This window comes from Chrysochloris asiatica, unplaced genomic scaffold (genome assembly GCF_000296735.1).
Source record: "Chrysochloris asiatica unplaced genomic scaffold, ChrAsi1.0 scaffold00011, whole genome shotgun sequence".
Classification (NCBI taxonomy): domain Eukaryota; kingdom Metazoa; phylum Chordata; class Mammalia; order Afrosoricida; family Chrysochloridae; genus Chrysochloris; species Chrysochloris asiatica.
Genome location: NW_006408529.1, coordinates 29,638,538 through 29,647,441, shown reverse-complemented (window position 1 = coordinate 29,647,441; position 8,904 = coordinate 29,638,538). Strand labels below are relative to the sequence as shown.

Below are 8,904 nucleotides of genomic sequence, written 5' to 3'. Positions count from 1 at the left end.
AAAGGTGAGTAGTTATCATTCATTTCAGAAACAGATGATCCCAGACCATGGTTAAGGAAGAGCATGAGTGGAGCGTGGGATCCCTAACTGGGAAATTAGCGACATCTGAGAGGGCAGCTATGGATTCTAAGCCAATGGACTGAATAAGGCTCTGTGCCTATGGCCAGGAGGCTGGCTTGAAGAATGCCTTTTGGACATTTAAATTAATTTTTTGTTTTGTTTTGTATGTGTGTGTCAAATATTTTTGGTTTGTTCATTTTTGACATGTACAATGTAAATGGGGTCAGTGCATTTTCAGTTGTATGTTTTAGTTATATCATGTTAGGTGCAAATATGACTTTACGATTTTCTTTACTTAGAGATTATGCATATAGTTTATAGGTTTCCAGTTGACAAGGTGGTGGTGGTGCTATGCCGTAGGGTCAGTTCCAACTCACAGCGACTCTCTATAGGGTTTCTGAGGCTGTAAACCTTTACGGGAGCAGAAAGCCTCATCTTTCTCCCACGGAACCACTAATAGTTTTGAACTGCTGACCTTGAGGTTAGCAGTCTGACTCGTAAACACTATACTACCAGAGCTCCTCTAGTTGACAAGATTGGACTATAATGGTTAGGATTCTGTGTCAATTTGACTAGGCCAGGATTTCCAGAGATTTAGCAGTTGGGATTTGCTTATTCCCATGGTAGTGAAATTGAATACAGGCATTGTTGTTGTTGTGAAGTGCCGTTGAGTCGGTTCTGACCCAAAGCGACCCTGTATAGGGTTTCCAAGGAGCAGCTGGTGAGCTTGAACCGCCAACCTTACAGTTCAAACGGCTTTGCTGTCTGGTGCATTAACCCACAGCGCCACATCAGGACTCCAGAATACAGGCATAGTTACCTCTATAAAGAGCAACTATGAGCAGTCAATCAATTAAAGGGATGAGTCCCTGGGGATTTCGTCTGCTCCCAACATAATGGACAAATGGGGTGGATTCTCTCACTACTGCTGGGATCTCAGACTCTACAACTGTAAGATATTGAACCTATCTCTTTTTCTATCTATATATACATACATACACACACACACACACTAATATGTTTTACTGGTTTTGCTTCTCTAGAAAAGTCAGCTTAAGACTCCCTTGTACTTCTTAGTGTCATTATTTACCTTAATCAAGTTGTGCACACTTCACCCACATTTGGTATTGTCTTTCCCATTATAAAAAATATCAAGTGTGGCACTGTGGGTTAATGCGCTAGACTACACAGTCAGTTTGAACTACAAGGTTGGTGGCTCAAGCTCACCAGTCGTTCCTTGGAAACCCTCTAGAGGGTCTCTATGGGTTGGAACCGACTTGACAGCATTTAACAACAACAACAACAACTATCTACAGAGTGGTCCACTTCTTATCCTTGGTAACCACCAATGAATGTTGTTTTCTGTATGTATACCTAATACTGTCTTATAAAAGCACAATCATACAATTTTTAAAAAAGAGTATATAGTGAGATATATTCATTGGATCTCTGGATTTCATTTTGATATTAGATTAAGTATTTTTATAGTCCGTGCTGGTGATGTTGATTCCTTAGCTTTTATTCCATTTTCAACTAAATTGCAAGATCTTACAAAGGTAAAGGCAGATCTTTCTACCCATCTCTTCTTTTGTCTAGTGCACTAAAATCATATTTCCTCTATAAATATCTGTGCATTGCACAGGCATGTTGCCATAGAGACTAACTCCAGATCCCATTACCAGAGTACTAGGTTGAGAATTACACAAAGTGATACCAAGCACTCCATGAGTATTACATCCATTTACCCTGATCAAACGGTTCAAAAGAAACACATAGTAATAGTGAAAGCGATTCGAATTACTCAGAGACAACAGACAGTGTATAACAGGAAAAGTTCCATGATGGGTGGTCCTCCCTTGTCTCAAAAGCTTTCTAGACAGGATGGAAGAGGTCCACAGGTTCTCCTCTTTATATTCTGCACATAGGTCCCAAAAGATCTTCTCATTCACAGTTTTATATTTCAGGGGTTTTATATGGAATCCTGGTGTGACACTATAGGATAAGCACTGGATTGCTAATCACAAGGTTAGTCATTCAAACCCACCAGCCACTACTTGCAAACTACATACAGTGTCTCTATGAGTTTGAACTGACTTGATGGCCCTTTGCAACCACAACATATAGTACTGTACAGAGTACAATGCAAAATTTCTCACCTAATCTTCAAAGAGGGGAAGGTCACCGGCCCTGGATTGTTAGTTTGAAACTGTACCTCTTTAGGCCTGTTGCTTATTTAAACAAAGCATTACTCTTCAGAAGAAGAGTTCTAAAGCCAAACTACGCTAACAGGAGAGCAAGTGCAGGGAGTAATTGTAGTCTGTTGGCTCATCCAAAGGGCTGTCATCTCTCAACCTGCTTAATCATCCCCTGTGGTCCTTAAAAGACCCCACATATTAACTCCAGAATCTGTCCCATACATCAATTTATACAGTTATTCTGCAAATAGAATGTAAGCCTTAGTAGAACAGAATTTTTCCTTTGATCTGTTTTGTTTTCTGATATAGCCGAAACTCCTAGAACTTTGTAGTTTCAAAAAAAAAAAAAAAATATGCTAAATAAATGAAACTTTTCTCTAGTGAGATTTGTTCTGACTCATATTGTCTTTAGATTTTTAACCTAGACTTTATGTTCAATTCATAACCCATGAAAAAGAGCTGACATGGTTTGAATTTGTACATTTTATAGCAGTTGGGTTCCATGACATTTTAATTTTTAGTATCAGATAAGTGCTTACAATACTTTGATTACATATTAGAACTTGAAAATGAATCAGAAGAGAATAACAAAACAAAAGTAGCAAAACACACACAAACAATTATTTTAAGTCATTAATTTTACCTTCCTACTGAAAGTGGTTATGAATCGGGCTGCAAACCTTAAGGTCAGCAGTTGGAAACTACCAGCTGTTCCACGGGGGAAAGATGAGGCTTTCTGCTCCCATAAAGATTTACAGCCTTGAAAACCCTGTACAGTTGGAACTGACTCCATGGCACATAACAACTGAAAATTCAATGGTTCACAACAATGTTGTCTAATACAGACAATATTGGAAAATAAGTACCTCAACTGGAAGACGCTCAAAATACAGCATAGCCCAAACAACGGATTAGAGGACCAAGGATGTGAAGATGAGTCAGGACCAGTCACTTAAGTATAAGGAGTCACTATAAGCCAAAATTGGCTCGAGAGCAACTGCTAATATCAAGAATAACAATACTATCTACAAATCACGGCATTGAAAAATGGTTTAGTGTAAGAATAGCAGATTAAAAGTGTGCTATGATACCTCATATCATTGCTATCAAAATGAACATGCTCGAATCATAAACCTGCTTTAATAACATAAAACCAAACCAAACCAAATCTGTTGTCTTCAAATTGATTCCATCTCATAGCAACAGTAGGGTATAAACATCTTAATGTTTCTAAGACTATAAATCCTTAGAGTTTCTGAGGCTACAGAAGCAGTCTTTCCCATCTTTCTCCCATGGAGGGGTTGGTGGTTTCAAACACACAGTTTTATAGTTAACAGCCATTGGGCCACCAGAGCTTCTTAAACACAGCAATAAGTTTAGCAAAGAATTCTTTAAAATATTGTACTTTTAGGTTCTTTTTGGAAGCAGAACCTTGTAGGCAGTGTGTGAAAGGTAAGTAAACAAATACATGTGTTAACATTTGAAACATTTAGTAAAATTTGTTCCCCTCAAAATACTTCCAAAATTAAAAATAAATTGAAATAGAAAGGTTTAATGTCACTGGAAACCTACTTTGCAGTTATTGTTTCTGGAAATGCTGATTAGAGTAGGCACTTAAAATTAGGAATGCACTTCAACAAAATCACTGTTATTCAGTTCTTAGCTCATTTAATAATATTTTGTAAAATTGTGCTTAATGGAGTTCTTGAAGATTTAAAAAAACTTTCTGCTACTTATATATTTTTTTAATAGAAAAGTGCTTTTACAGTGTCCTGAAGTAGGGATTTTCCATAATTTAAGTGAAATTCAAGGGAAAAATATACAGATTTATTGAGTCCTTTGGATATTAATGGAAAAGAAAAAAAATTAAATAATTAAAAAAAATTAAACAAGTGTTTGTGATTCATTTATGCATAAATACCAGTTTTCAATCATATATGTTCCAAAATTAAATAATAATTGTTGAGACATTAAGATGAAAAAAATAGTTTAAGTATTTTTGTACAAAATATGAGTGCTTTCAGAAAAAGTCATGGCTACACTACATTTTGCTAAATGTAAAAAATGTGTAAGAAAATAACCAAGACATAGAAATGGGATATATTTCAATTAATCCATATTTGAATTAAAAATGAAGCAATCATAAACCAAAACCAAATTCTATACTATCAAACTGATTCTGACTCATAGCAAGAATCTGTCTGTTTTTGTCTATTTTCAGTCAAAATCCATCTGTAGTCAGCAATGATATCCCTCTTTCAAATCCTCTTCTAAATCCAACTTGATTTTCTGGAAGCTTCTTGCCAATTTGATGTTCCAACAGTTCTTGAATTATCTTCAACAAAATTGTACTTGTATGAGATATTAGTGATATTTTTCAATGACTTTCAAATTTCCATTATGACACCTTTATATGGAGTACAAAAAAATATGCATTGCTTACAATCAGTTTCATTCAGATCCAGATGTCTTCCTATTATCTTGGTACAGAGGAATGAGCACTCCCAATCCTGTATCAGTTTGCTGAAACATTTCAATTTATATTCCATCAAAACCTGGTGCCTTGCTTCTTGCCAATGCTTCAGTGCAACTTCAACTTCTTCCTTCAAACCCATAGGTTCTTGGGCGTATGCTTCTTTTTGAAATGGTTGCACATACATCATTTCTTTTGGGTGCAATGACTCTGGACATTCCATCTCTTCTTTTGATGCTTTCTGTATCATTCAATATTTTGCCTGTAGAACCCTTCAATATGGCAGCCCAATGTTTCAATTTTTTATTCAGTTCTTTCAGTTTGAGAAATGCTAAGCATTTCCTTCCCTTTTGGTTTCTAACTCCAGGACTCTGCACATTTTATTATAATGTTGATTTTGTGTCCTGGAGTTGCCCTTTGAAATTTTCTGTTTAGCAATTTTACTTCATTATTTCTTTTAGTCACTTTAGCATCTCTGTTTTCAAGAGCAAGAGACTCTGCATTCAGAGTCTATTATGACATCCATTTTGTGCTTTTCTTTCTTTTTTGTCTTTTTAATGACCTTCCACTTTCTTCATGCTTGACATTCTTGATGTCATCCTACAACTCCACTAGTTTTCGGCCATTAGTACCTAATGCATCAAATCTTTTCTTGAGATGGTCTCTAAATTCAGGTAGGATAAACTCAAGGTCATATTTTGTCTCTCAGGGACTTGTTTTAATTTCCAGAGGACTGGAAAGAGTTTAGTTCTGTTGTACAAAGGGTTGTTATGAATTGGAAACTAGTCAATGGCGTCTAACAACAACAATTCTTGGTAAGAGTGAATGTAACTTTGTTTGGAAATAAGTTCTTTTATAATGCTCTCAGTTAATATGAGGTTGTACTGGAGTAGGGTGAGTTCTAATCCAATCCAAGTGTTGTTTTAAAAGAGGAAGAAAAACACACACATATAGCAGGAAGACAGCCATGTGATGAGCAAATTATGCTACAGTTACATAGCAATGTATTTCTGGGGCTAGCAGAGGCTGAAAGAGATAAGAAAGGATCTTGCCCCTTAGATTTTTTTCAGAAAGAACATTGTCCTATTGACAACATGAATTTGAATTGTTTTGTGCTATTGAGTTGATTTTGACTCATAATACAAACTATAGGTCAGCATATAACTCCCTATAGGGCATCAAATTCTGTATTCTTTATGGAAGCAGACTGCAAATTTTCACCCCAAGGAGCCACTGATGGGTTTGAACTACTGACCTTTCAGTTAGCAGCAGATCACTTGCCCACTGTGTCTCCAGGATTACTTGATTTGGGATGTTTTATGTTGATAACTCTGAAGCAACAAATTTCTGTTGCTTAAAGTCAGCCCATCTGTCATACTTGCTGTAGGATAAGTACTGGACTGCTACTCAGTGGTCGATGGCTCAAATTCACCAGCCACTCCTTGGAAACCCTATACAAAGTTGCTATAGGTTGGAACTGACTTTACAACGTTTAATAACAACAATAGCAGGTAATTAATAGCGAGACTTGGTGATACATAGGGTTTATCATTTGACTACAAACTTAAAGTTTGGCAGTTTGATACTACTAGCTGATCCATTGAAGAAAGATGAAGCAATCAGCCTTCCAGGACACCTTATGAAGCAATTCTATTCACTATGAGGTGGGATTGATTCAACAATTGTGAGTTTACTTAGTAGGTAATTAACATAAGAGGATTTTTAAGAAGTTTCTGGAAAAATGGAACTGAAAGATAATGAAAATTTTCCATGAACTTTTTGAAGTCCTCTAGTATTATCTAAGATGCCTGGTGTGGTGCTGTAGGATAAGCATTGTACTGTGAGTTGAAAGGTTGGGGGCTCAAACCCACCAGTTGCTCCTTGGAAATCCTGTGATTTTGCTAAGAGTTGGAACCACCTCAATGGTACTAGACAACAATGACAATATTAAACCAATTTATAATAAACTAAGGCAAACTTTGTTTTCAGTAATATATAAATCACCACTTTTAAACTTGTAATCAAAGCTTAATTAGTAGGCATTCATATAAATTTATTGGAACATACATTATTATATATTTAATTTACTGTCTCATGCCCAACCATTATATTGACATGACTGATATTTATTTTCATAGTGATTTCTCAACCCAAATATAATTATTGCAGGATGACTTATTTTTTTCTGCTTCACAATTCATTAGATTGAGGACAAAATTGATTTGTATTAAAGTATAAATTGTTCATTTACTATCATTAATCCTTTCTAAGATGTCCTTTGTATATATTATATTAATCTTATCCTATTTATTACATCCATGTTCTTTATTAAAAACCCAGACTATTAAACAGTGCTGAATGGTTTTAATTTTACTCTTAATAATTCTTTTTTTGAAAGTATACTCTCTATTACCCACTAATTTTACTCTTTTTCACTCAATCTCCTGATTTTTAAAAAGAGTTTTCTTAATGGTGATAGAAATAATGTAAAAGGGAAACCAATTTTAAATCTCACAGCAATACATTATATTATATGAGGGTGACTCATAAAGTATTGCTACAAAATACTAGAAACTTTTATTCTTAAAATATATCAAAAAATATTACCACTCATCTGTTAGTTTGTCATATTATGGTGGCTTGCCTGTTGCTGTGAAAATAGGAAAATTAGAAATTGTCAAAAATGAAATGAAACACATTACCATTGATATCCTGGATGTAATTGTGTTTGAACTTCCGACCTTGTGTTTCACAGCCCAGTACTTATCCTATAGGGCCACATCTATATATATGTTGTTGCTGTTAAGTGCTAGCAAGTCGGTTATAACCCATAGAGGCCCTGTATAGGGTTTCCAAAGAATGGCTAGTGAATTTGAACCACCAACCATGCAATTCAAACCAACTTTGTAGTCCAATGCATTAACCCACAATGCCACACAGATTTATCCCAAGAAAATGGCTCACACAGTTATAGAAGCTAGCAAGTTCAAGTGTGTGGGTCAGATGTCAGATTGGATGCTTTTTCTGTCTCACATAACTGCAGAGGCTGATAAACCTAAGATCAGCAGGTCAGATTGCAAATTTCTGGCTACAGAAGTGGATGGATCCAAGGTCAGCAATTAAAATAACAACTCCCAGGATTGACAGGCAATTCTGCAGAACACAAAAGCACTGGATGTCAGATGACCAGCCAGATGAATGAACCAGACTTAGTAATGCAAGTAAGATTTGTCAAAGCATGCATATACATTGGAGGCAGGTCACAACCCTTTCAATTAAATGGCTGCTCATAACAGTTCTCATAATAGAGCTGATTTCATTATATGAGTTGTCATCATTGGGGATGACTGCATCATAATTCAATGTAAGGAAAATGAAAATATTCATAACTGGGACAACGAATAACATCATTTTGCTTGGATCCACACTCTAAATTCACGGAAGCAGTCAAGAAATAAAACAACGTATTGCATTAGGCCAATATGCTACAAAAGACCTCTTTAAAGTGTTCAAGAGCAAAGATATCAGTTTGAGAACCAACGTCCACCTGACCCAAGCCATGGTATTATGTATGTGAAAGCTGTACAATGAATAAGAAAGCCCACAGAAGAATTGACGCATTTGAGTTGTGGAGTTGGAGAAGAATATTGAAAGTCCATGGACTGCCAGAAGTATAAAACATCTATATTGGAAGAAGTACTGTCAAAATGCTCCTTAGAAGCCAAAATGGTGAGACTTCAATTCTTATAATTTGGATATATTATAAGGACGGACCAGGCCCTGGAGAAGAATATCATGCTTGGTAAAGTGAAGAGTCAGCAGCAAAAAGGTAAACTCCAACAAGATGGATTGGCACAGTGGCAGCAGTAATAAATAGGCTCAAGCATAAAAGCAATTGTGAGCATACACAAAGTAGACAGGGGTGGGCAACTTGGACATTGACTATCCAAAATGGGGAGGGGGGGCTACATAGGAAAGAAGTGACTGGCTTACAATCTTTCAAGAGGGAACTTAGATCCAGAGAGCTTGGAGCAAGGTAGAATCTCCACTGAGTAGTATCCAATCTGTCTAGGCGGGGACTGATTAAAGGAAATGCGGATAGGTCTCTTGTGATGCAAGGGTGAATAATTGTTACTAGGACTGATTGTGAAGGTTGTAAATGTAAAAGTGGGCATT

At 36.1% G+C, this 8,904-nt stretch overlaps 1 protein-coding gene across 1 annotated transcript in view; it reads right to left on the bottom strand.

The window, feature by feature from the left end:
* Positions 1-8,904, bottom strand: part of SGCZ (sarcoglycan, zeta) — a 718,425-nt gene that overhangs the window by 540,998 nt on the left and 168,523 nt on the right. The gene's annotated exons all lie outside the window — the stretch shown is intronic.